At 46.2% G+C, this 27,405-nt stretch overlaps 1 protein-coding gene across 2 annotated transcripts in view; it reads right to left on the reverse strand.

Annotated features, from left to right (window-relative positions):
• The window catches only part of SCNM1 (sodium channel modifier 1), a 395,472-nt gene that overhangs the window by 298,232 nt on the left and 69,835 nt on the right, over nt 1-27,405 (reverse strand). The window lies entirely within an intron of this gene.

Genomic DNA, 27,405 nt, shown 5'->3' on the forward strand with positions numbered 1-27,405 from the left:
AAAAGAAGACCGGGACCATTTTGTCAAAGATGGCTCTTGCGGTTAGCGTTACCAGTCAGCCGCGGTAATTGCAAACCATGGTAGTTCAAAATGAAACCACCGTCACCAAAACGAAACCAGCCATTCTGAGAGGAAAGGGTAACAAAAATGTTACATGAGCATCTAGACACAGGGGATACTAAGTAACCCCTCCAGCACTCTATTGTAACATAGTGTGTGCTGGGTCTAGCAAGTTACAATGCTAAGTAAAGTCAATTTCACTTTACTGCTCTGGCAAACAGTAGTTCATCCCAGAGAAGGTATTTAAACCTTGGGAAATCTGAAAGACTTCCCCTGTGCCACTGCACTGAAGGTGCTGTGTGATACAATGTAAAAGATGATGCCTATGGAGTTTGTCAGACTCCATAACCAAAAGAAACACCAAGGTAAAATTCGCATTAAAATACATGAGAGAGTGGGAAAAAGGGTCACACTCTCTCCAGGTTAAAAAAATCAAGTCATCATAATCCAGAAACGTTGCTGGGGGTCTCTAAGGTGGAGGGAATTAGCAAATTTCTGAGAATTCCTCCTAACACACAGACTAGGCCAAAAGCATTATTCACAACCATAAAGAACTTTGCATTGCCATCTTGCACAATTCCACATCTTCCCCAATCTATGTCCATGGCAAATGAATTCAATATTTTATTCACTGACAAAATCGATCAGATCAGGAATGAAATCGACCTTCAATCCGTAATCCAGAAAACTACCATGTCAAATGAAAAAGTGACGAATAGTGATGAATAGTGATGACCAGATAGGTTCTAGATTCTCTTTTAGCCCTGTGAACTGGGATACAGTCTCTAATCTCATCACTAAATTAAAGGCTACCAATTATAATGATGACCCCATACCTGCATACTTAGCTAAGAGGCATGCAACAACCCTTAGTGGGCCGCTCTCATCTGTTCTAAATGCCTCACTGTCTCAGGGGATCTTTCCAAAGGAAGTAAAAAAATCCTATCTTACACCACTTCTGATTTTGGATACATATCAATCAGGATTCAGGCCAGGACATGGGACCGAGACCGCATTGGTGTCAGTCTGGGATGACATTTTGAAGGCTGCCGACGAGGGCGATGTCAGCATGCTAGTCATGCTGGACCCATTGACTGCCTTTGATACAGTGGACTCAGAGATATCTCCAGACTATCCACAGTGGTTCAAGTGTTTAATGACTCATTGAAATGGTTCACATCCTTTCTGACCAATTGAACCCAGCAAGTCAAACTAGGCCTATTTAGCTCAGATTCAATACCAGTCAAATGTGGAGTACCCCAGGGCTCTTGCCTCTCGCCACTGTTATTCAATATTTACAAACGCCCTCTGTTGGACATCCTTTTGGAATTTGACCTGCACTAGCACTCTTATGCCGATGATAAGCAGATCTATGTTCGGCTAAGAGAACCCTGGGAAGCAATGGCATGTGCCAGTAAAATTAAAAGTTGGATGCTGACCAACAAGCTTCAACTCAACCCAGTTAAAACAGAGATCATTATATTTGGAACTAAGACACAAATCACAAGATTTTCATAGTATACAACTTGCCCTGCACTTTCTGGGCTCCCAGTATCTTTTGAATCCAAGGTAAAGAGCCTTGGTTGTATTTGGCAGACAAATCTAGGCTGTAATTTACAGGTAAACGAAACTGTAAAATCCATGTACTACCATTTTAAATTGCTGAAACCTCTGCTACCACTTGTTCTAGATAAAGATCGTCCCTCGATAGTTGGTGAATTGGTAAACTCCTGATTGGAATATTGCAATGCCCTGCTTGCTAATGGGTATCCCACCTAGGATACAAATACTGCATCACAACCCCCACACATCTCAGAGGCAGAAACCTAAACTGGATAGCTGAATTGAACAGTCAAATCACCATCACCTCAAACAATCCCTGGCCATGGTCAGACCACCAAGTCATTGCCTTTACCTCACTCAAACAAGCTCCACCCCCCCACCACCACCACCACCAGCCACCTGATCATGAAGCTCAAAAAAACTCTCCAATGAATTTATCTCCCCCAACCTTGCACCCCCAGCTCTGGGAAACCTGGCCACAAACGACCCTAAATATCTAACTGAGAGATACACAAGCACCTTACCCAAAGCCATAGACTCAGTAGCCTCACTTCTTCCCATAAAAACAAAACCTACATACCACCACAACCCCTGCTTCACCCCCAAGCTCCAAGAACTTCACTCTCAGAAAAGACAAGCAGAAGCTCTCTGGAAGAAAAAAAAACATAAAACACCCCAGATTGGCTTTCAATAAGATTGCAAGTGAATTCCAACTCACAAGAACTGTTCAAAATACTGAGAGAACTTGAGAACCCCACATCACAACACTCACCAATCAACAAAGATGAAACATGGTGCACAAACATACAGAACGCTATGCGTGCCAAAATCTGCCAGCTCCAGGTAAAAAAACGAAGAGAAATGAAACAAGACTAGTCCTATCAACCCTACCTCCACCACCACGCCTCACACTACACCCACCTTTTGCTTCAGAGAAGTCAATGAGCTGGAAACAGCCAATATCCTCAAAAATCTGAAACCAACCAAATTCAAAGGAGACATATGCCCGGCATCAATCATAAAAGACTGCTCGGCAGCCCTAGTTCCCTTAATCACAAAATTCATCAATGCCTCATTCGCCACGAATCTTGTCCCAAAAGAACTCACAGAATCATGGGTCCTCCTATTACTGAAAAAACCCTCACTAGACCCAACACTGCCCAACAACTACTGCCCCATCACCACAGTACCTTTCCTACTAAAGTTCCTAGACCGAGCAGCATACAACCAGATCTAACATTACCTAGAATCCAATCACATCCTAGGGATGCGACAATCAGGTTTCCGCCCTGGCCATGGTACCGAAAACACACTACTTGACCTTCAGATCCAAATCAAGGATGAGGGCAAACCAGCACTCCTCCTTCTATTAGACCTGTCCTCCGCGTTCAACCTAGTAGACCACAAAACTCTATGCCATCACATTACGGCCTAAGCCAACTTCTCCAAAGAAGCCTCACTTTAGATCGCCTGCTTCCTAGAAGGAAGGACCATGAGAGTTTTATCTGACACGGACAGCGCAACGCCCATCCCATGCAGTGTTCCCAAAGGATCCTTTGTCTCCCCATCCCTTTATAACATGTTCACCAAACCCTTATTTGACCTCCTGGACGACCTAGGCATATCCTACACAAATTATGCCAACAACATCCAAGTCCTTCTCCACTGGACAGGCTGCTACAACACTCACTAATGCTCAGAATTTACCTGACAATCCAGTCCTGGATGGCATATAATTACTTGTGACTAAACAACAACAAGACCGAGATCCTACTGGTAGGGTCCCCTGCAGTACTTAAGAAACTCAGCCAGCAAATTAAATCCTTCCAGATAGATGGAATCCAAATCCCAGTCTCAGACGCAATAAAAACACTAGGCGTGTACCTAGACGCTTCCTTATCCCGAAACAGACAAGTCAATGCTATTGCCTCATCAGCAGCCTGTACAGCAAAACTTATCAACGGAGCTAGACAATTCCTCAATTTAGACAGCTGCATGACCATTGTCACTGGGGCTAGATTACACTACTGTAATGTCCTATTTGCAGGCCCATCCAGAAAGTGCTTAGATAGACTGCAAGTAATACAGAATAATGCCTTCAGAGCAGCACTGAACATCCCGGAAGAGGAACACATCACAGCCGCCAGAAAAAAGGCTCACTGGCTCCCGATCAAAGAAAGGATTATCTTCAAGACTATCCATCACCCACAAATGTTTGAGTAAAACTGCCCCGCCACTACCTGTCCCAATTTGAAAGAACAAAATCCAACAGACCAATACAATCCATCCATACCTACAAACTGACCATACCAAGAGTGAAAAGAGCCCAAGGAGGGGGAGATAAGCTTCCCAACAGTCGCAGTTAAACATTGGAACTCCCTCCCAGCAGAACTAAGAGCAGAGAACTCATACTGGGCCTTCCGAAAAACCTTGAAATCCTGGCTCTTTGCCTCAAATCTTCACCGACCAGGATGTCACCCTGCATCCATTCCATGGTCTGAAATTGTAACGCTCACCTGATTCCCACAGAGGCGCAGGTCTGGCTTCGAGTGCTGATGCTTCTTCAATGGTGAAGCGCAGGACTCTGAAGATGGACAGGAAGGGTCCTCTACTCTGGCTTCTCCGGTTCGCAGGAATATTCCCCTGTGCGTGAAAAGGGAGTATTACCTACTGACTGAGTTATGCTCAAGCCTCCCACTCTCTTCCAACCCTCCACGATACCCTTCCACGATTCCCCGTGAAGTCTCACCTTAGGGTCTGAAAGGACGAGCTCTCCATCCTGCTTCTGACGCAGGGGCGCGTTGAACCCAGTTACTTCACTGGATTGAGGTTGGATGGGAGTTCAGGTAAGCTTGATTATACTGGTAAGGCGCTGTAAAAGTTCTGTTGCAAGTTCAAAAGTTCAAGCTTTAAATAATAATGTTCATTGTCTTTTTTCAGGTGATGAATGAAGATTCCTTTGGAGACTTCTTGCAACAAAGCGCTGATGTTGATGTCTTTTCCCCATAGGGGCTGGGGTTCGGAATGCCGGAGATATGGCGCCGACCCGAAGTGAAACGTGCAGTTCCAGTAAAGATCTGGTAAGTCCTAGATGAGCGCTCAGGTAATGTTTTTGCATTCGCTCATCTAATGTCTTTGTCTTTTTTCCCCGATAGGGGCCGGGGTCCTGCTTGGAAGCAGCAAGACCCGAAATGAAATGGGAATGACCCAACAGGTAAGTCTTAGAAGGAAACTGAGCTTTTCCTATTCCCTTCCTTCTCTCACCTCTTATTCTTGTCTTTTTCTCTAAGCTCTTGGAAGTGGCTGTGTATCGGGATGATCGCTGCTGAAGATGGAGGAACCCAGGAAAGGTGAGTGAAATGCAGCGCTGCAGCGATCGTAACGAAATGCTTTTAAAAATGTCTTCCCTTTCAGGATCGTCGGTGATGTCTCCGTGGTGCAGAAAAGCTGGTAGGTCTCTTGTCTCCCTTTGCAGGTGACCCAGGATGCTGACAGGCGTGGCTGAAGTCCAGATGCAGGAGCTGACACGGTGAGCGTCCAGCTGCGAGGAGCAGAACAACGCGAAGCGTGAGTTGCTGATCGGGTGTGGTTTAAATAGCTTTGGAAGAAGTTCCAAGTGTGTATCCTTCCTCCGATCAGGTATGTATCCTTCCCCGAGCACACCCGGGTGGAAAGTAGTCCCACAGGTAAAGTAGTTCCTATTCAGGCCTCAAGAGGGCCTGGATGTGGCAGCATGGTCTGCATCAGGTAAGTGCACATTAAAACACTTGAACACATGTCTAGCTTTATGAGCCTGGCGCCTAAGGCGCCAGGACAGAGGTCCAACATGAGCCTGGCGCCTAAGGCGCCAGGACTGCGTCCAAAGGGCCCCAGCTTGGGCCCGCTGGCACTCCCCTGGGGGAAATGATGCCTGCCTCTGGGGTTGCTGGGTCGGACCTGGCTCCTTGGAGGTAGGCATCATGACAGAAATGTCATGTTCTCGTCTCTCCTAACTGTATTCCCACTCCCAATGTATTACTGTTATACCCTGTTATGAATCAAGCTTGTGCATAATTGTAACTGGTCTGCAACAGCACCCTGATGCCCTTAGGTTTAGGCACTTTACAAATGAAATAAATAAGATAAATAAAATAAAAAAGTCCAAATCCAGCGCCGACATTTTGCTCAAAATGCAGCCGGTAGGCTGGTCTACTCCTGCCGAGATGGTCATCCATCTCACAGTTCAGGAGAAATCTCCACTAGCTACCAGTTCAGCAATGAGTCCGGTTTAAGGTTCTTTGCTTGATCTTTAAGTGCCTTAGAGGAACTGCTCCGATATATCTTTACTCCCAAAAAATTCCCTACCACCCAGATCACCGTTTACGATCCTCATGTCAGGAAACGGTAACCACGTGGACTATGAAAACCTCCGTCACCAAGCACCAGACAGAGAGATAGCTATAAGACTCGCTGACCGGTTATTGGGGCCACAGGTAGGTGAGAGCAGGAAGACAGGACCCCGAACCGCTGCCAGAAAAGGACAGTATTAAACAGCTGACAGTGTTTCTGTAGACAACAGTGTGTAAGGGAATAGGCAATGAACACGTACCCAGATGAGGACAGTGGTGCGCTGGGAAGAGGGCCTGTCTCTACACCTGTAGTGCAGCTATGGAAAGCCAGGAGGACTTCGGGAACAGGAAGGTGGTGCAGATTGATGATGGCGTGCAGAATTTAAGGAGAGATTCCAAGAAATACAAGAGTGCGGCCAATAAGCATGGCAAGAAATGAGTAGCAGGAGAACTCCGTAGCAAGTCAGATTCCTTAAGGTAGCTGAAGTAATGAGGATGGAGACAGAGGCAATCCGATGGGTAGTCTGTGGTCTTTAACCGTGCAGGAGTTGAACAATCCAAAACGTGATACAAGCACAGTCCAGTAAACAGATCGTAGTCGTCAGTAGAGCTGGGTATAACAATCCAAACGTAAGACAGGCGCAGTACAAGGACGAAGCAAAGATTCCAAAAATAGAACCAAGGTAACAAGGTCGAGGAGCCGCGTAGCAACTGCCGAGAACAGCTGATAAGCAAAGTTCTGAGGGATGACTTCCTTATGAACATCCCGTTCTGATCACGTGATCGGAATTTGCATGATCACGTGATCGGTTCCGCGTTGCTCGGCTGTTGCTTGTGCCTCATCCCCATTGCAACCGCAATCTCCATTGCGGCCACAGGCGCCACGGTTGCCGGAAACGACGCGAAAACAGGCAGTCCGAAATTGAAAGGCCAGGACGCCTCACACCAAGATGCCGCCGCTGGGTGCACACAGAAGGCTTCAAGGTAGGGGGGCATCCTGGGGTACCTGGGTGTAGGGGTGGAGCTGTACTGTGAGGAAATCTAGGGGTGACGGAATCTGATGTGGAAGGCGTGACAGAGCCCACCCGAAAAGGCCCATAACCCCGTGGGCTGGACGGACTGTCCCTGTGAAAACGGGAAACTAACAGCGGGGCATTAACGTTCCCAGCAGGCTCCCAAGATCTCTCCTCGGGGCCAAACCCCAACCAGTCCACGAGGTAAAACAGGCAACCTCTAATGAGTCGAGAGCCAAGGATCGCACTGACCTCAAACTCCTCGGGAGAACATGGAGTGACAGGAGATGGTGGCAGTATAGCCGGAGTAGAGGGTAAAAATGGTTTCAAAAGGGAGGTGTGAAACACCGGGTGGATCCTCCAGGTGCCGGGAACCAACAAGCGATACGCTACCCGATTGATAACCTTAGTGACCCTATAGGGACCCACAAAAAGCAGTAACAACTTCCTGCAACCAGGAATGTACAGATGCCTAGTCGACAACCAGACTTTGTCACCAACATGAAATGAAGGGGGCAGGAGTTCGGTGCCTGTCAGCGGCCCGACATATAAGGGACTGTGCTTCCCGGAGATGGGACAATGTCTGGTCATGAATGGTGGACAAATCCCGTAAGCAGGCATTGGCGGTAGGAGTGTCCGAAAAAGGAAGGTCAGGGAGTGGAAGATTGCGAGGATGTTGACCGTACAGAACATAAAAAGGGGAAAAACCAGTGGATGAGTGGAGGGCGTTATTGTACGCAAACTCAGCAACGTGCAATACACAACGCCATGAGTGTTGGAACTGCAAGGATAGGCAACGTAAGTACTGCTCGAGTGATTGGTTAACACGTTCTGTTTGGCCATCGGATTCCGGATAGGAGGATGAAAATCGAGCATCGATTCCATTGAGTTTAGTGAGGGCCCGCCAGAAGCGTGAAGTGAACTGTGAACCCCTATCGGAAATCAGGAAAGAGGGGAGACCAAACAGGCAAAAAACAGAATGAAAAAAGAAGTCAGCCAAGGTGGGAGCACAGGGCACCCCAGTACAAGGAATAAAACGGGCCATTTTGGTAAAAGAATCAACCACGACCCAAATGGTGTTGTAACCTTGTACCTTAGGTAGATCTGTTATGAAATCCATGGATACCGTATTCCAGGGACGGAGCGGGAGGGGTAACGGTTGGAGTAAACCCAGGGGTTTTCCTCTCTGGTTTTTACACTGGGCACAAATGGGACAACCCTGAAATAATTACATACGTCCTTGCGCATAGAAGGCCACCAACACCACCGTTGAGGCAAGGCCAGGGTATGCTTCTGAGTGGGGTGTCCATTGATAGGGGCGTCATGTGACCATTCGAATGCGCGAAGACGGGTGTCATGAGTGGGTAGATAAAGCTTGTCCTGCATAAAAGGCAACTCGTTGTGAAGTACTAGGTCCCAATCCAGCATCTGGTCAGGATTACGGAACGCCCATTGTTTAATGGTATCGAGTAGAGGGTCTGGAGGGCTACATAAACAAATGGCATGTCTGCCTAAGAGGGATTCAGGGAAAACTGCGAGAGAGTCACCACCAGGTAGACATGACAGGGCATCCGCTTTCCCGTGGATAACACCGGGGGGGTTTCGTACAACGAAGTCCTAGGCGGAGAAAAACAGATGCCAGCGTACCTGCCGACTGTTGACACATCTAAAAAGGTAGCCAGATCCTGCAGGTTTCGATGGTCCGTATATACCGTAACCTGGTGTTTGGCGCCCAACTGATGATGCTGCCATACCTGAAAAGCATCTTTGATGGCCAGTAATTCTTTTTCAGTCACAGTATAGTGAGATTCCACAGTGGTGAATTTACGAAAATGAAAGGCCACTGGTGAAGAAGACCTGTGGTGGGAAAAGACTGGGATAGAACAGCACCCAAAGCATAAGATGAGGCGTCAGCCTCAACAATAAAAGGTAGGTCTTCATTGGGGTGCTGAAGAATGGGTACCGTAGTGAAGGCCGTCTTTAATGTGGTAAATTCTTCTTGTTGTACCGAGGACCATAAGAATGGCGCTTTTGGACTAGTAAGAGCGCTTAGAGGGGTAACTACGGAGGAAAATCCCGGGATGAAACACCGATAAAAATTGGCAAACCCAAGAAAAGACTGAAGCTGTTTAACATTGGTGGGAAAGGGCCAATCAAGGACTGCTTTGACTTTGGAAGCGTGCATGGACAACCCACCCGAAGAAAATGCGGAATCCCAGGAAGTCTACTTCCGTCACGTGAAAAAGACACTTCTCAGGCTTGGTGTATAGTGCGCGGGCTTGAAGTCGGGCCAGAACCTCCCGGACTTGCAGTATGTGTTCACTGATGGAGGATGAGAAGATCAAAATATCGTCTAAATAGACGATGCCATAGGTGTCAATGATATCATGGAATACATCATCCATGAACCGCTCGCTGGAATGTGGCAGGGGCATTACATAGGTCAAATGGCATCACGGTGTACTCCTAGAGGCCGTGTCGGGTGCAAAACACGGTTTTCCATTCGTCGCCCCTCCGAACGCGAACCAAATTATAGGCACCTCGGAGGTCAAGTTTTGTGAAAACCGTGGCATTGTTTAAACGGTGCAGAAGGGGGTTGATGAGCGGTATTGGATACCGGTTCTTTATGGTCACCTGATTAAGCCGTCGATAGTCCACACAGGGATGGAGGTCACCTTCTTTCTTTGGCACAAAGAAGATTGGACTAGCCGCAGGTGAACGAGATGGCCTAATGTGTCCAATACGGAGGGCATGCTGGATATACTCCCTAAGGGCCTGATCTTCGGAGGGAGACTAGTATATCCGACTTGGGGGAATAACTACATCCGGGACCAAGTCGATAGGGCAGTCATAGGGACGGTGGGGTGGAAGGTGTTCAGCACATCCCTTGTCAAAGACCTCTGAGTACTCTTGATACTCCGCGAGAATACAGGGCACCAAGGCACCTATCATATGATTAGGAGAGTCGGAGTCCATAGATTGGGAGTCATCAACCCCTTAGGTCAATCGAGCCAGGGCACCTAAAACCTGGGATGGAGATGTCAAGGTATCTCAAATCGTGAGACAGTGTTCCTGGCAATAAGGGACTCAAAGAATACTCTCTCACATGACCAATCAATAGATGGGTTATGAATATGCAGCCAAGGGATGCCCAATATCATGCCGAATTGGGGTGTAGTGATGAGGTCGAAAGACACTTTCTCTACGAGTGTCCTGAATTATCAGTGTTAATGGAGTTGTATGTTGTAAAATGGGGCCAGACAAGAGTGGTACCATCTACTGCCTGCACATATTCAGGTTTTTTCTTATTGTGCAGGGGCAGATTCAAGGAGGCCGCTATTGTAATGTCAACATAGTTGCTGGTGGCCCCTGAATCGATAACCAATTGTACTGAATGCTTAAGATCATCGGAGGACAAGAGGAGGGCAGTTACCACTATGGGTTTCGTGATGCCGGAAGAAAACATAGGGGCTTGCCATGGGCTCGTCCGTGCGCCCGGAACTAGGGACAAGCCTTCTGAAAATCCTGCGGTTTGGGACATGGGCGCTTTGGGCATTCCCCAACACAATGTCCCTGCAGACCGCAGTAAAAGCATGCATTGGCACTCCGGCGTCTCTCCCTCTCCGTGACAGTGATCAGACTCCTGATGCCCCCAATTTGCATGGGTTCACTGGGTGCAGGGACAGATGCTGGGGCAGGGGAAGCAAACCAACCAGAACTCCAACCAGTTTCAGATCTACACTCAGTGCGTCGGGCCTACCTATAAAGCCAAGTTAACTAACTCTGGATATTGGGCAGGCAATGAGGGAACTACTGCTAGTGCATCTTTCATGTGGTCGTTCAACCCTCTGTAAAACACCACAGCCTTCTTGCTCTCAGGCCATGATGTCTGAACCGATAATTGATTGAATCGGGTGATCTAATCAACCAGAGAGGACTTTCCTTGGGTCAAGTCGAGTAGTTCGAGGTCGCTGGCTTGTGCTTTGTGGCGGGTGTCAAATACACGTGTCATTTCAGTGACCAGTCTATCAAAGTCGTAGAGTACTGGGCTATTGCCTTCAATCAGCGGGTTGGCCCAAGTGGCAGCAATTCCACTCAAATGGGAGAGGGTGAAGGCGGCCTTTGTAGTGGAGTCTGGAAATGCTTGAGGGCGACAAAGGAAGTGTAACTTGCATTGGTTGATAAAGGTTCGAAACTTCCGGGGATCTCCCTGGAACTTCTCGGGAGCTGCCAAGGGGAATGGGGTAGGGACATAGACAGGAGTTGGCTGGTTAGGACCACTAGGAGCACTGGGGTTTGGTTGTGGATCCCCAAATTCCGGGTCTGCGGGCAGAGCAGGTCGTTCCCTTTGAATGGTATCCAGTCGTTGGTGTTTGGCTGCCATGGCAGGTGACATCTGCCCGCAGGACCGTAATTGCCTGAACTAAAGTGGTTAGCGGGTCTCCTGCGGTGGCTTCCATAGTCCAGGTAGAAGGCTCATCAGTCTGTCAGGAAACCGTAACCACGTGGACTATGAAAACCTCTGTCCCCAAGCACCAGTCAGAGCGATTGCTATAAGACTCGCTGACTGGATATTGGGGCCACAGGTAGGTGAGAGCAGGAACACAGGACCCCGAACCACTGCAAGAAAAGGGCAGTATTAAACAGCTGACAGTGTTCTTGTAGACAACAGTGTGTAAGGGAATAGGCAATGAACACCTACCTAGATGAGGACAGTGGTGCGCTGGGAAGAGGGTCTGTTCTCTACACCTGTAGTGCAGCTATGGAAAGCCAGGAGGACTTAGGGAACAGGAAGGTGGACCCAGCAGCTGCAGATTGATGATGGCGTGCTGAATTTAAGGAGAGATTCTGCTTAGTTCCAAGAAATACAAGAGTGCGCCAATAAGCATGGAAAGAAATGTGTAGCAGGAGAACTCCAGTAGCAAGTCAGAGATTCCTTAAGGTAGCTGAAGTAATGAGGATGAAGACAGAAGCAATCAGATGGGCAGTCCGTGGTTGTTAACCGTGCAGGAGTTGAACAACCCAAAACGTGATACAAGCGCAGTCCAGTAAACAGATCGTAGTCGTCAGTAGAGCCAGGTAGAACAATCCAAACGTAAGACAGGCACAGTCCAGGGACGAAGCAAAGATTCCAAAACCAAAACAGATCCAAGGTAACAAGGTCGAGGAGCCGCGTAACAAATGCCGAGAACAGCTGATAAGCAATGTTCTGAGGGAATGACTTCCATATGAACGTCCCATTCTGATCACGTGATCGGACTTTGCGTGATCACGTGATCGGTTCCGCGTTGCTCATCTGTTGCTTGTACCTCGTCCCCATGGCAACCGCAATCTCCATTGCGGCCACAGGCCCCACGGTTGCCAGAAACAACGCGAAAGCAGGCCGTCCGAAATGGACACCTCACACCAAGATTCTGCCGCTGGGTGCACACAGAAGGCTTCAAGGTAGGGGGGTCGCCTGGAGTACCTGGGTGAAGGGGTGGGTGTTACGTTCAATAACCATCAGTTAGTCCGTAATATGTTACAAAATGAGGTTTATTTAAGTATGCAGGACGACCCCCGGAAGGGATTCAACAACCGTCCACAGCAGCCTTGTCTCTCCTTCCGTCCTGTCTTGGAACCCAGAACCTCTTAAGTTGAGAATCCACATTCCAAGCACCCAGACGAACGATGACACATTACCATTATGATTGTGCAATGAATCTGATGACATGTTTCCATAGGTGTGTGACATAACTGATTGATTCTCATATTAACATCTCTTATCCTAACACCTCCTTCCTTTCCTTGAACTAAAAATTTAAGATACAGCCTAACATATTGGCCTAACACAAATACATGTAAATAACTTAAAATAAAGTAGAACCATGAATAAGTAACATGTCTTATACATATCCTGATGTTATTATATATCACCCACTGTGCTAGTGGTGGTAGTACCCGTAATTCTCTTATGTAAGTCTATCAATCCCTTCCATTGACAAATTTGGCAATTGCTACTCTCTCCTTGTTCCAGATACCACCACCTTTGACTAATACCGATGAGCCTAAATCTTTTACCACTTGTTTAGGTTCAGAATATAAAGATGCTCCTTTACGAACTTTAGTAGGTAGTTTGATCTTGATCCAATCCCCTTCATTAATCTTAAGTTCCTTACAACAATTCCTCTTATCATATCGTTCCTTAGATTTAACTCCTGCTTCAAACATTCTACTCCTCACTGTTTCCAAGTCCACACCAACTATCCTGGATTTTCCCATCCACCCTGGGCATAGATGTGAATTTGGCTTCCTACCTCTCAAAATCTCAAAGGGCGTTAATCCTGTGACACTATGAGGTGTTATTCTATACTGGAATGTCCTTTCCATCGCCGTTCTGAACCAATCCCCACCAGTTGCTACCGCAATTCTTATGGCTTCCATCAATGTCCCATTGAAGCGTTCTACGCAACCGTTACTTTGGGGATGATAGAGAGAGGTGTTTGTCTGTTCAATTCCATTCCTATTCAAAAATTCTCTAAATTCCTTGGACACTAATTGGGAACCGTTATCTGACAAACATTTTCTGGGAAAACCCTCTCTCCAAAATAGTTGCTCCAAAAATTTCGTAACACTGCTGCTGGAAATATCTTTAAGCAAACATATCTCAGGCCATTTGGACAATAAATCTATGACCACCAGCAAGTAGCTGTCTCTGGTCCCTCCAATGTTAAATGGTCCTAAAAGATCTATCGCAATCTCATCCCATGGTACACGCGGGCTTTCCCTAATAACCATAGGTACTTTTTGTACACTTAAACCCTTGTTTCCCTCAAGGCACTCTGGACACTCCTTAACTTGCTCTTCAATATCTTTATCAATTCCAGGCCACCAAAACTCAGATCTTATTATACCTTTAGTTCTAGCTAGACCTAAATGTCCTTCATGGGCTAGTTCAATTACCTGTTTCCTCATACCCTGAGGAACTATCATCTGATGCCCTCTATGTAGATATTTGTCATGGATCCATAAATCCCCTTTAACTCTGGCAAATCCACCCATGTCACCTTTGTAGTTCCTTATTCTGTTTTCTTTAACCAATGTTAAAGTTTTCTGGTACATTAAATCTTCACTACTAGCTTTATCCCACTCATCTTTTTTTTAGGGAATCATGTACTTGGAAAATCTCAAAAATTTCTTCCTGATCAGATTGATTTATACTGATATGGTCTTCTTTATGAATAGACCTTGATAAGGCATCCGCCACCACATTGACTCCACCGCTAATGTGAATCATGGTAAATTGCAAACCTTGAAGAGCTGTGACCCATTTCATAATGCGTCTCGATACTCCTTCCAGCCCACCTTTGGTAAAAATACCAACTAATGATTTTTGATCAGTACAGATCTCAAATTCCCTTCCCCACAGGAACCTTTTGAACTTTTCAACTCCCCATATGCAAGCAAGAGCTTCTTTCTCAACCACTGAATATCTAATTTCAGGATCTTTAAGTGACCTTGAGGCAAATGCTATAGTGTGCAGATCTCCATTGCGGCCATTGGAGGTTCTGGGTTCCAAGACAGGACGGAAGGAGAGACAAGGCTGCTGTGGACGGTTGTTGAATCCCATCCTCGTCGCCAGTTGTTACGTTCAATAACCATCAGTTAGTCCGTAATATGTCACAAAATGAGGTTTATTTAAGTATGCAGGACGACCCCCGGAAGGGATTCAACAACCGTCCACAGCAGCCTTGTCTCTCCTTCCGTCCTGTCTTGGAACCCAGAACCTCTTAAGTTGAGAATCCACATTCCAAGCACCCAGACGAACGATGATACATTACCATTATGATTGTGCAATGAATCTGATGACATGTTTCCATAGGTGTGTGACATAACTGATTGATTCTCATATTAACATCTCTTATACATATCCTAACAGTGGGCTGTACTATGAGGACATCTAGGGGTGACGGAATCTGATGTGGAAGGGGTGACACCTCAGAACAACATCTCCTAGCGATCCCACCATCAAAGTTGGTTTCCTGGGGCGATAGACTCTTTTCTTACGCAGGTCCCCGTGCCTGGAACTCCCTTACACTGAATCTTCGGACAATTGAAACTTAGGGCGAATTTAGGAAAAAGCTAAAGACTTTTATTTTCGAGTAACTGCCCATGATGCGTCTGGCTTCCTGATCTGTACAATTAAATCACCTGCGCCCAGATGCAATTATATTGCTTGGTGCCTTTTGGCTATGCGTGATATAAATACTAAAATCAAAATCAAACCCCCCTAGCTAACCATATCAGCACCCCCTCGAGTATGAGGAGTATGTTGTGCCATAGGTCTCCCCCCCAAGAGGCCCTCACTTTCCCTAGTTCGGTCTTATCGAGGTGCGTTTCTTGGAGTAATGCTATTTGCACCCCCCCCCATCTTACCAAATACCCCAGAACCTCTCTCTGTTTAGCTGAGCACCCCAAATCTCTCACGTTCCAGGTCATTATTGTCACTAACTCAATTAGTCCGGCCATGGTTTCCCCTCCCTCCACATCATTGCAGAGCTCAACACTGTATGTTTCCCTGAGCTGGAACCCCCCGCATCCATCTCCCCTTTCCTTCTTGCCTGCCCCCCACACCTCAATTCCCTTAATTAACGAGTAACCAAACTTTAACCTTATGAAGGAGACCGCCATCCAATGCGAGGGAGTCTTTATAAAATACCTGCATTTTGTGCGCCAGTCCCCCCCCCTCCCAGGAGAGCGCAGCAGCAGAATCTGTGCGTGGGGGTGTGTGTGGGCCCCTCCCCACCTCTTGGTGAGGGGTTCAACAGGGACCCAGCTTGCTCCTGGGTCAGAGAAGGAACTGCTACCTCTCCCATTACTTCCATCTTCCTGTCTGCCACCCCAGTTCAGTCCGTTAGGACCTTTCCTGTAACGACCAGAGTCTACCCTCCGACCGGTGCAAGAATTCAGGTGTCCGGGTTATGCAAGACCGGGTTGCTAGGGGAGCCTTCCCCATAGATAGAATGATGGTACAGGAAGGTTTTAACATGTTGTCTATTGTACAGTTAATCGAATTACAAGGCCGAGCACCACAAGAAGAGCAGGACTTATGGAGAAAAAAGGGGTGTTCTTTGTCCCCCACTGAGGCTTTATGGAGACAGGACAGTACTGGAAAGCCAATTATGCCTCTAGCATTATTTAAGGTGGCGCTGGAGCAGCTTCACTACCCCGCACACACAACTAGAGAAAATTGTGCTGCTACCATTGAAGTTTGGTTTCACCAAATTTGTTAGAACGCGTTGCAGTTTATTGTGAACTGCATTGCATGCCAGAAGTTCACAACAGGGCACACTTTGATAACAGTGAGGTGCGATCCCCAGACCTAATGGTCCTTCTTTTAAGCATCTACAAATAGATTATGTGGACATGTTACAGGCATGCATATACGTTAGTGGTAATATGTCCCTTTTCTAGATGGATTGAGGCAAGTCCATGCACGCACGCCGATGCCACATGTGCTGCCAAGTTTCTCGCACGTGAAGCGCTTCCTAGATGGGGTGTGTGGAAAGCCCTGCGGTCTGACAATTGGCTGCATTTTTGTAAATTAGTTATTTGAACAGGTTACTCTTTTATTAGGCCTAAAGCACAGGTTTTCATCTGCCTATCAACCACAGGTGAATGGTATATGTGAGAGATTATTCTTAAAGAATGGATAGCAAAGACCAAGATGACTTTGAAGAAGGGATGGCTTCATTGCCTACTCCTTGCATTATTTGTACTTAGAAATCTGCCTGGCTCAGATCACCATCTAACTCCTCATGAGTTGGTGACTGAACGCTGCATGAGAATACCCCTTGCTCCTCCCACGCGAATAGAAACAGTGAAAAGAACAGCCCACAGTGCAGCAAAAACACTAGGTGATGAGATGCACAATTATGTAACTAATATGACCGCTAGTGTTTCTTTCATTTCTCAACATATCAAAAATCAGAGGGAAGGGTCAAAGAAGATTGATGAAGACAGCCAACCAGTTGATCCTAGTGACTTGCTTAAACAGCCTAGTTTGTATCCAGGGGACCACGTGCTTGTGGAATAAACCCTGCTTTGAAGGATCGTACCTAGTAGAGGGGGCCACTCCCACTGCAGTAAAACTCAAGAGAAGAAGAGCCTGGCTGCATCTCAATGACGTGAAACTCTAAAAAGGAGAGACCCCTACCCCTCCGGCACCCGCTGACAGTGAAGTAAGAGAAGATGTTCCACGGATGACAGTGAGATCAGCTACTTCAGGCCAAAACAAAGATTAATCAGAATAATTGTATTGTATTTTTCAGCCATTCCCAAGTTTGAAAGGAAACACAACTTTACATTAGTTGCAGGGCAATTCTAGTTAGGCTCAAAAGACAATGTGTTTGTGAATCAAATACAAAGAAGAAGAGCACAAGAAATGCCATGTTATCTATAATAATAATGTTGCACACATTTCTGTATGCTGTTTTTACCTACATTCTTCGATCTTACCCAGCTCTAGTAAGGCGACACGTTAATGTAATTACATTTGTGGGAAATTCTAAAACGTTTTATTATTTTCAGGACCCTTATTGCAATAATTCTACAATGCCTATTATAAAAAGTGTGGTCTTTACAAAAGTGATATAAATTGCACGTTGAATAAAAAAATGGGAATTCTCCAAGTAATAGGAGACATATGGCCAGCAAGAAGATCGTTAAGTCTCTTCGGAATAGTTTTGGTAACCTCATTTTTTACAATGATTTGTCTTTTCTTCCTTATTATGGCATTCCGTCATATAGTGCTTAAAAATACTGATGAAGTGCTGCGCAATGAGACATCTATTTTTGTCCCAAACAAAAGCACAAGTGATATCTTCCCTGATATTACCAAACACATTTTCTAAGAGGGATGCTAGGGAGGATCATGAAGATATAAATACGTACCTTGATAATTCAGCCCATTTAAAGAATAACATGTGGTATCAACACATGAGTGAGGTAGGGTGAAAGACATCAGGTGAAAGCTGCTTTGTATGTTCTCTTATCCCTGATATCATGAATACAGCCAGAACATATATAGCAAGAGAGATATACGCTCGGGATGTGATTTGTCTCGTCCACCTAGCTGCAAGCTTGACGAGAGGACAATTTGAAGGAAAATGGGCACCCTACAGTGGATGTCAAAGAAAACGTTCCCATATAAAGATGCTTACATCAAGACACAAAAGACAGAAAGGACCCTGAATGGAAGAATAGAATGTTGTATTATTCATTTGGTGGCCTGAATGGAGGACAGATAACGGTCATCAAGCAAAAAAGACTGAATTGTGCAGGGGGGTGGGAAAGACCAGGACAGCCGTAATGCTAGGCGAGACTTCGACTATTGGTTTATGGACAAGTGACCATTAATGCAGGATGGGAAGCAGGAATGTTGGTATGCAGTGCACACCTATTGATGACATCACCAGTGCATGTAGTAGAGAAGGTGAATGATGGATGTCTTAAGGAATGTGCCAAGTTTGCAAGATTACTAACATGGGTTGAAGATGAAGCGGGACCTGTATTTATATTACCCATAAAGAAAGCGACTCTGTATTTCAGAAACAAGGGCCTGAACACAGTTGGAGAAAACAAAGAATGCCAGAAAACAGTCGTGGTTTCAGGCATAACAGGAGGAACTGCAGCATTGATGGATCATTATTGGGCCTGTGGATCCAGAGCTTATATGAAGTTGCCCAACAACTGAGACGGAGTATGTTCTCTGGTAATGAAACATGTTCCTGCCCTGGTGATCCCTCAAAGTGACCTCCACATAGATGGTTTTCCAACAATGACTGCACATCAAAGGAAGAGAAGATAGCTCAACCTCATCAGACTAAAGAGGGAAAATTACTTTTCGGCAAAATCAGTATAAGCTTATCATGACATTCCAGATGAGCATAAACTGTTTGATAGGACAGCAGTGATATTTACAGCCAAGCCAAGTGGTTACAGATCACTAGGTGGGAACTGCTACAAACAATTAATACAACCATAAAAGGATTTAATACGATCAAAGAAGAATTGAGGGCCATCTGGCTTATTATCATCCAGAACAGGAATGTCTTGGACTTGATTACAGCAATGGAAGGAAGTGTGTATGGCAAGATTGGGCCTTCCTGCTGCACATACCTATCTGCCCATGATGAAAAAATGGAACCCTGACACAGGCAATAACTATGTTGACAACCCTGCATACGAAAATGGTGGAAGAAGTAGATGAGACCGAAGACTCAGATTGGTTTTCATCCTGGTTCTCATGGGTTCCAACCTGGTTGGCAAATGCATCAAAACTACTTGGAGCAATACTAGTGTTAGTATTGCAAGGATTCTGTTTTATAAGAATATTCATTGGACAATGCAAGAAGACACATTTGCCTCTGAGTATCGAGGGAGCTGACCCCCCGAGGGACGCTGGAGTGTACCCCATATCAGCCATACCAACAGAAACAAGCAGGACCCTCGTACATCAACATGGCCGCCACCCACAATGACAAGGCCCCAGACGATGGACCCCACAGCCAGAAAGCACTCGATTGGCCACAACCAGGACCAATAAGGGACTCCGACCTTAACCAGCAGGCGAAGCCGTGCAGTGACGGCACAAAGCAAAGGCACATTTGCCTCTTTGGAGCTCTGCTGCTCAGCGATGCTGATGCCAGCAAGCCCACCCAACGCACCCTTGCCTCAGCCAAGGGCCGCAGAAGGTAAGCTACCTGCAAGTTTGCATGGTCATGGCTTAGCCTCCGCTAGTGTCTCAAGCACACGCCTGTCGCCGCGGTATGTAAGCCCATCAGCCCGCTCCACACTCACACCCGCTCCTAACTCATCCGCAGATTCCAGCATCTCTGCTCACGCACCAACCCACAATTTCACCACTCTCAGCCCAGAGATGCCGCAACCAGGAACTGCCTGCTAGGCATCCACCTCCAACCCCACCCCAACCCCACCAGGTACCCCCAAACCGCCCAACAACCATATCCATGTGAAGGCCCTCTCCCCTTATCCTGATCCAAAGCTCCCAATCAGAGGCAACGCAGCCCCTCACAGCTCTGCCTTGCGAAGCCGCTGCAGCCTCCAGTCCCCCACCTACCCCTGAACACTGTGCTCACCTCAGAGACACAGCCCTGATTCAGAAATCTACCAACCCACCTCAGCAAAAAAAATCACTAACTCTAGGCCAAACACCCAATCCGGCCCGGTTTGGGACTAAATGCCTGTGCCCGTCCGCCACCCTCCTCACTGCCCCCGACACCCTTACCCTGTCATGCCGACCCAATGTGGTATCTATCCCAAAGCTAAGGGAAAGTAACAGCTTGTGACACCTAAAAAATGTGGACATCCCCCGTTTCTCCTTCGTAAGCATACTCCTCCCTTTGCATAACACCACCTCCAGTAAGTGGCTACCGCTGCCTACCACAGACGCTACGCCGCACCAATCCACACCAGGACGAGAACTCTCTGCACAACCCTGCATGTTGGCCAGTACATTGATCCCCAAACCAAGGGCTCCCGCACTGAAAGAAACTGAACCGGAGCCGAACATTGCTGCCAACACCAATGCCCCAATTAGGAATGAAAATGTCATACCATCAGAACATTGCCAAGGCACGCACCTCGTTGCTACCCCAACTGCCGCCCCAGCTGCCGCAAACTCTGTTACTTATGTCGCCCTTGCTACCATACTAAGTGTTGCTAGAGGTGCCATTTCCAATGTTGCCCATGCTACCATGCCAAATGCTGCCCATGCTACCATCCCAAATGTTGCTAGTGGTGCTATTTCCAACGTTGCCCATCTTATCACTCCAACTGCTTCCAATGGTGGTACTGCATTAGCTTCCACATCTACAACTGCTCCATCTCCCTACCTCTCACATACCATGCTAAGCTGCGCCCTCATTAACGCATGCTCCCTCCCAGCCCACACCTTAGACATACACTTCCCATAACCTTGACCTCCTAGCAATCGCGGAAACCTAGCTCCATGAAGCATCAGGCCCGCCATCTCATTAGCACTTCCTCCAGGGTATACCATATTCAGACAAGACCCCCCTCACCTTGAAAGGGGCGGGGTAGCCCTCACAGCGAAAGAGTCCATCCCCATTAGAAAGAGTAACACTTCCACCTAAGGTAACAGCGACATACTAGTGCTTAAACTCACCAGATCTCACAACTGCACCATCACGCTCTACAGGGTCTACCGGCCACCTGGCCCCATGGCAGATTTCCAAGAAGTCCTCATCCACCTACTATCTGACAACCTTAAGACTTCATCCAAGGCCATTCTCTTAGGTGACTTGAACCTAGGACTCATTTACCCGGGAGATCCACAAACTTAAATCACTCGCTAAAGTGCTAGACACTCTAGGCTTCAAACTGACCCACACACATCAAAGGCTGCACCTTAGGCTGGCTAGTAGACCGCAACTGCCCACCCTCCATCAGCTCCAATTCCCTAAGCCCCGGACAGATTACCATGTCATCCTATTCTCCATTGCCCCCGCACGCGAGAAAGAGAAACCCTGCACCTCACCTCTTCCACCAACATTTGCCAGGAGCTCCTGCAAGCTTACCAAAGAAAGGCTTTTACCTCACCTACAGATCCCTGCCCTCAGGCCACCCTTTTCCAATGATCCAGAAATACATGCTGAAATCTACAACTCCACAATCAAACAAGCAGTAGATGCCATAGCCCCACTAGCCACATGGAAAGTCAAACCTAAGAAGCACATGAACGCCTGGTGCACCCCCGAGCTACAAGAACTCTGCTAGAAAAAACGGACTGCCCTCTCCATCTGGCAAACAAACCGCATAGACTCCTCCAAAATTGAGTTTAACAAAATGTCCAAGGATTATAAAAGAGCAATCATCCAGGCTAAAGCTACATCCTTTAACATCAGGATTGCTGATGCCAAATCGGACGCGAAAGAGATCTTCGCAACTTTCAGGGAACTTGAAACTCCCACTCCCCCCACCACAGGCCATGACCAAGGAGGAAGCCATGCTCAGTAAACTAGACATACATAACAAGATCCAGACCAACCAGCTTACACTGAACCCACCTCACTAGTCCTCCACATCCACCTCTAGTCACAACACACACAACACTCCACTCCACTCTTCACATTCAAAGATGTCACTGAACCTGAAGTTCTCGCTTTTATTAAAAAAAAACCCTCTAACTGCAAAGGTGTTATTTGCCCTGCCGCACTGAGCAGGCACCCTTGCACCATTCTTTACTGCCTTAACAAATGTCTCCTTCACCTCAAGGCTCGTCCCCTCCAGCCTCAAGGAAGCATGTGTATGCGGCGCCCACTTCTAAAAAAAAAAAAAATAATAATCACTCGACCCTACCTCCCCCAACAACTACAGACCGATAACCACAGTCCCCTTCCTGCTAAAATTCTTAGACAAAGCAGCCTACCTACAGACCCAACAATTTCTCGAATTCAATCGGATCCTAGGTCTGCGATAGTCTGGCTTCCACAGGGCACAGAATTAGTCCTGCTTGAATTTTTTAAAAACAGATGGACGACCTCAAGGATGAAGGTAAACCTGCTCTACTTCTCCTCCTAGACCCATCAGCGGCTTTTGATCTTGTGTACCACAAAATACTCTGCCACCATCTCTCCTCCTCAGCTAATTTCTCCTCATAATGCGGCAGCCTGGATAACCTCATTCCTCCAAGGCAGAGCTATGAAAGTGTTTTACGACCATTCATGCGTCGCCCCAGCCACCATTCAGTGCAGTGATCCGCAAGGATCCTGCATCTCTGTCACGCTCCATAACATCTTTACCAGACCACTGTTTGCCATTCTGGACTCACTCAGCATATGCCCAACTATGCTGCCGATACCAAAATCCTCCTCCCCCTATCTGGTAACTATGAGGCAGATGTCAAGTCCCTCAACTTTGCCTATTCCACCATCCAGGCTTGGATGGCAGCGAACTGGCTCTGCCTCAATGGGGATAACACTGAACTGCTACTGGTAGGACCCAAGGAAACCCTAAATAAACTCAACAACCAATAGTCCACCTTCAATATCGACAACATCCAAATCCCAGTCTCACAGTCTGTGAAAACCCTAGGAGTTTACTTAGACACCACCCTCTCCATGTCCAGGCAAGTCAGCGCTATCGCCTCCTCTGCAGCCTACTGCACAAAATTTCTAAACGTAGCCAGACCCTTCCTGTCTACTGGAAACTGCCTTTCTATTGCCAGAGCTATAATTGGCTCAAGACTGGATAGTGCAACATCCTCTTTGCCGGCACCACATTAAAAAACTGAAACGCCAAACCATTCAGAATAATAATGCTCTGCGAGCAGCCATAGACATCCCTAAAAGCGAACACATTTCCTCTGCAAGAAAGCAGGCGCATTGGCTACCCATTAAAGAGCGCACTCTGTTTAAAACACTTCCCATCACCCACAAATCCATCAACCACGCAGCCCCACCCAACTCTCAGAGAGTGAGTAGGACCTGCGCTTCCAGACCTACCAGAACACCCTACTCAAACCGACTTGTAGCTCCCAGAGTGAAACGAGCCAGGGGAGGCGCGGAAAGTTTCCACTTTCCTTGTTGCTATGCAAGGGAACTCTCTGACACTTACCCTCAGAGCAGAACCCTCACACATTGCCTTTCGCAAAGCACTCAAAACCTGGTTGTTTGTCTGAACCAAAATGTTTGTCCTGTATTAATCTGAACAATGCTCTGTATGGTCCTTGAAACTAAGCCGCCACTTTCTGTAACAGCGCCTCGATGCCCCTGGGCTGCATGTGCGCTTTATAAATGAATAATTAAATACAACAAACAAAGCTATTGGGATGAAGATAATGATCAATGTGAATGTTGAAACTAGTGAGCATATTCAGACGGAAAGCACCACCCGTGAACAACTGAAAGGAAGTCTCATAATAAAAAAGGAACAACGTTTTATTACCCTAAGGATCATAAGAACTACGTAGAACATTGGGCATTCTGTGAACTGACTTGGTAGTGTTGCCACATGGCCTACAGTGTGGATGAGCACATTAAGACTGCAGGTGACCTGAGGGTGGTGACAAAGATATGGATTCCGAAGAAACCAAAGTGTGGAGAAAAGGTGAATATGATTGAGGAGGTGGTTGAGGACTCTACCAGAGGGGGGAAATGCAGAGAGACAGATGTACATGTCATCTGTAGTGCCTGCCCCCTCACCTCCGTCATATTGTAAGGACAAGAAGGTACAGTGCATAACAAGAGGTATCCTCCCAATACCGCATCGAAGACCGGTAGCCTGAATGACAAGCTGGATAAGACGATGAATGCCGACCACTGCCACATATGGATGGAGTAGCGCTGACTGACCAATGCCGCGTACCGACTGGATTGGGAATGCTATCCAGGCTAGATTTGGATAGACTCACAAACGCCTGCTTGCGCCGCATACAGACAGGTTGTACGGAGGTGACCGGGGCCGAACTGGGACAAGGTTATGAATGTGAGTGGCCGTCATGTGTGGAAGGGACTGAGTGCCGGCCGTTCCCAGATCTGGATAGAGATGCAGAGACGCTTGCGCGCCCGACCTGGAGAGAATATGAAAATGTAGCGCCTCGCTACCAGACAGCAATGCCAATTAACTAATTCACTGACAATTTCACCCCTCTGCATACACCTCTCAAACTCTAACCAAACACAACCACAAACCTGTAACACAACAATCCGCACAAACTTCACTACATTGTAACAACAAAACAAACCACATATACTCGCACAACAGCACACGACTACCGACCGAAAAATACCCCAATCCCAGCCGACGAAGTTATCCGGGTTGAGGTCGCCAACAGCACATCACTGCTCTCTTGCACTTTTCCAGCTTATTTCCACCAACTCACCCCCCGCCCCCACCCTTCCCTTTTTTCAGAGCCATCAGAGCGCCAGGGGACGATAGTGTGTGGTATAAATATTCTTTAACATATGAAAGACGTTATGCACTTAGACAACCGTATCAAATGTACCCTCGCACTTAGGAGGTTGAAGGATGCCTGCATACGCCATTGAAACAGACCAGAGTAAATTGATGTCACAATGAGAAGAGATAAGGAAACATTGAAATGATATGTGAATACTTAAAGAATAAAGATGAGAACTGAAGTAATAAAGTAACTGGATGTGCAAGTACGAAGACATCATATATACTGAGAAGAAAAGATGCAGTAGATGCACATATGCAGAAACGCAAGGTAGAATGAGACATATAGAAGCTTGCTGCAGTAGAAAATATAATGTGGACAGAGTGTCCATGATAAAAAGCCATGATAAAAAGATGGATGTCGGTTTCGTATAAAAGTAAGCTAAGAAATCTGAGAGAGACCAGGATTGCAAGGCTGACAGGTGCTGGAAAAACAGCTTTGCACAGAGAACAAAGAATATCCGTTTGACTTTGGATCAAGGATGTCACATCAACAGGCAACTGTAAGGCACAAAGGGAGTCTGAAGGAATAAGCTACATACGCACAACATATGTCTCTTAGATTAAAAGAAGAAAATTCATAAGTGCCAAGTATTCAACAATCAAGATTGTAGAAAGTATATCTAAGACAGAGCAACCAAGTCTACAGAGGCCGAGAGGAGTAATAACACCCAGCATAATTGTATTCAATAGCACTAAATAAAAGCTCAAAAGGAACATAATCATGGTCTCACATGTGGTGCAAGACTCGAAAACAAGGCCTATTCTTTAGGCTCCAACTGAATATAGCGATGTACCTTCATTCCATTAAAGGTCCCAAGAACAGTCAGCATGGTAACTACAAAAGAGAAGCCTTGGCTTGAGGCTTAAACTGATGAGAGATGGTGGACTAATTGGACAAGTGGGTTGTAGTGGGACGTTGTTCCTAGCACCTGGGTTTTGTTTTGCTTGCATGCTGCTAATGAGCCCAATGTCCAAGGTTGGGAGAGAATGCCGACCAATCACGAGGACCCATGTAGCAATTGATCATACATTGTTGCAGAAGTCAATCCGTTGCTGTTATTCTACTATTAATCTCTGTTATAAGTAGTCAAAAGTAGAGTGAGGCGTGCCTACCAGATGAGGCAGCTAATTGTGTTACTAACACCTATACAACATATAAGTATAAATGGTCCCTTAACAAATCCCTCCGCCTGATAGGTTTTTACCGTTTGCCACGTAGGATGATGTCATAGCTGCCGTACATCAAGGTATAAAGCCTTTATTTACTCTAAATGTATTCCGAGAGTGTGTGAGCTGCAATCTGTTTGTTCACCAGAATTCCCTACTTTATTGAGCTAATAATAAAGTAATACTTTGCCATATCCTTTGAGTCTGTCTGGTTATTTGGGTCCGAGATCATTTATTGCGAATTCCATCTAGCACATGGACTGCTCCAAGTGCGACAGCACACTCCAAGAATAGGCAAGGGCTTATAAGGTTTGGGCCTTTTGCCTAGGAAATGTAACAAGGGTTTAAAAGTTACTTAATTTTAAAAGAGTTGGTTTGGTAACTGCCACTCTGAAAGATGAGCAGTTACAAGAGTTCTTACTTACAAGAGTTCTTACTTTCCTTGGAATGTGTTCTGCCATTCTTAAAAGTATATATAGGATTACACTTACTTGCCTGTGAAGTGGTTGCTCCTCTTCCCAAAAGTAATGCGGTTGGCTTCCCTTTACTATTTCCGTTAGGAAATGTACGTATAAATTCCCCAACTGGGTCTTGCTTCCCCTGATCTGCTCTTTAGAATAAGTCTGCCTTGGGTTTTACTTACCTTGAATATCTGTGTGCAATTCTTAATAAGTGTCTTGTGGATTTTACTAATCTTTGTTTGCCTTGTGCCATCCTAAAATAGTGTAAAGAGATATTGCATACAATCTGTGTTACACTGATCTGAAAAGGAACTGTAATAGTTTATTACATCATTAGGTCTGACTCACCAGGTATAACTGAGGTTTATCCTAAATGTAGTTATAGGTTCATACCATACCATGAACTTGTGTTCCACTATTCAGAAAAGTATCCTGGTAACAGGGTTGGTTTACTAAGTGATTTCTTAACGGAGTGTCACATCATGACTGACAGGGTCTACTATCCTTGAATTACTGAAAGTAATCTAAAAGTAACTTGTGGGTTTACTCTCCCTGAATAGGTGTGTTCCATTCTTAGAAAGGTATAATTGGGACTGACTTACCCAGAATTACTGTTAGTTATTCTGAACAAGGTTTATGCTTTGGTCTGTGTACCTTCAGCATTGTGTTATGTTTTAATACTGTGTTTATGATTCTATGACAATGTACTTTACCACTAAGATTTACCTTGGCCTACTTGTATTTATAATAAACCTTTATTTTTTATAATACTTCTGGTTGTAAGTGTTTCTTTGGAACGAGGCGTATGCTACAGGTACTTTGGTACAG

This window comes from Ambystoma mexicanum, chromosome 1p (genome assembly GCF_040938575.1).
Source record: "Ambystoma mexicanum isolate Mex_15411 chromosome 1p, UKY_AmexF1_1, whole genome shotgun sequence".
NCBI classification, from domain to species: domain Eukaryota; kingdom Metazoa; phylum Chordata; class Amphibia; order Caudata; family Ambystomatidae; genus Ambystoma; species Ambystoma mexicanum.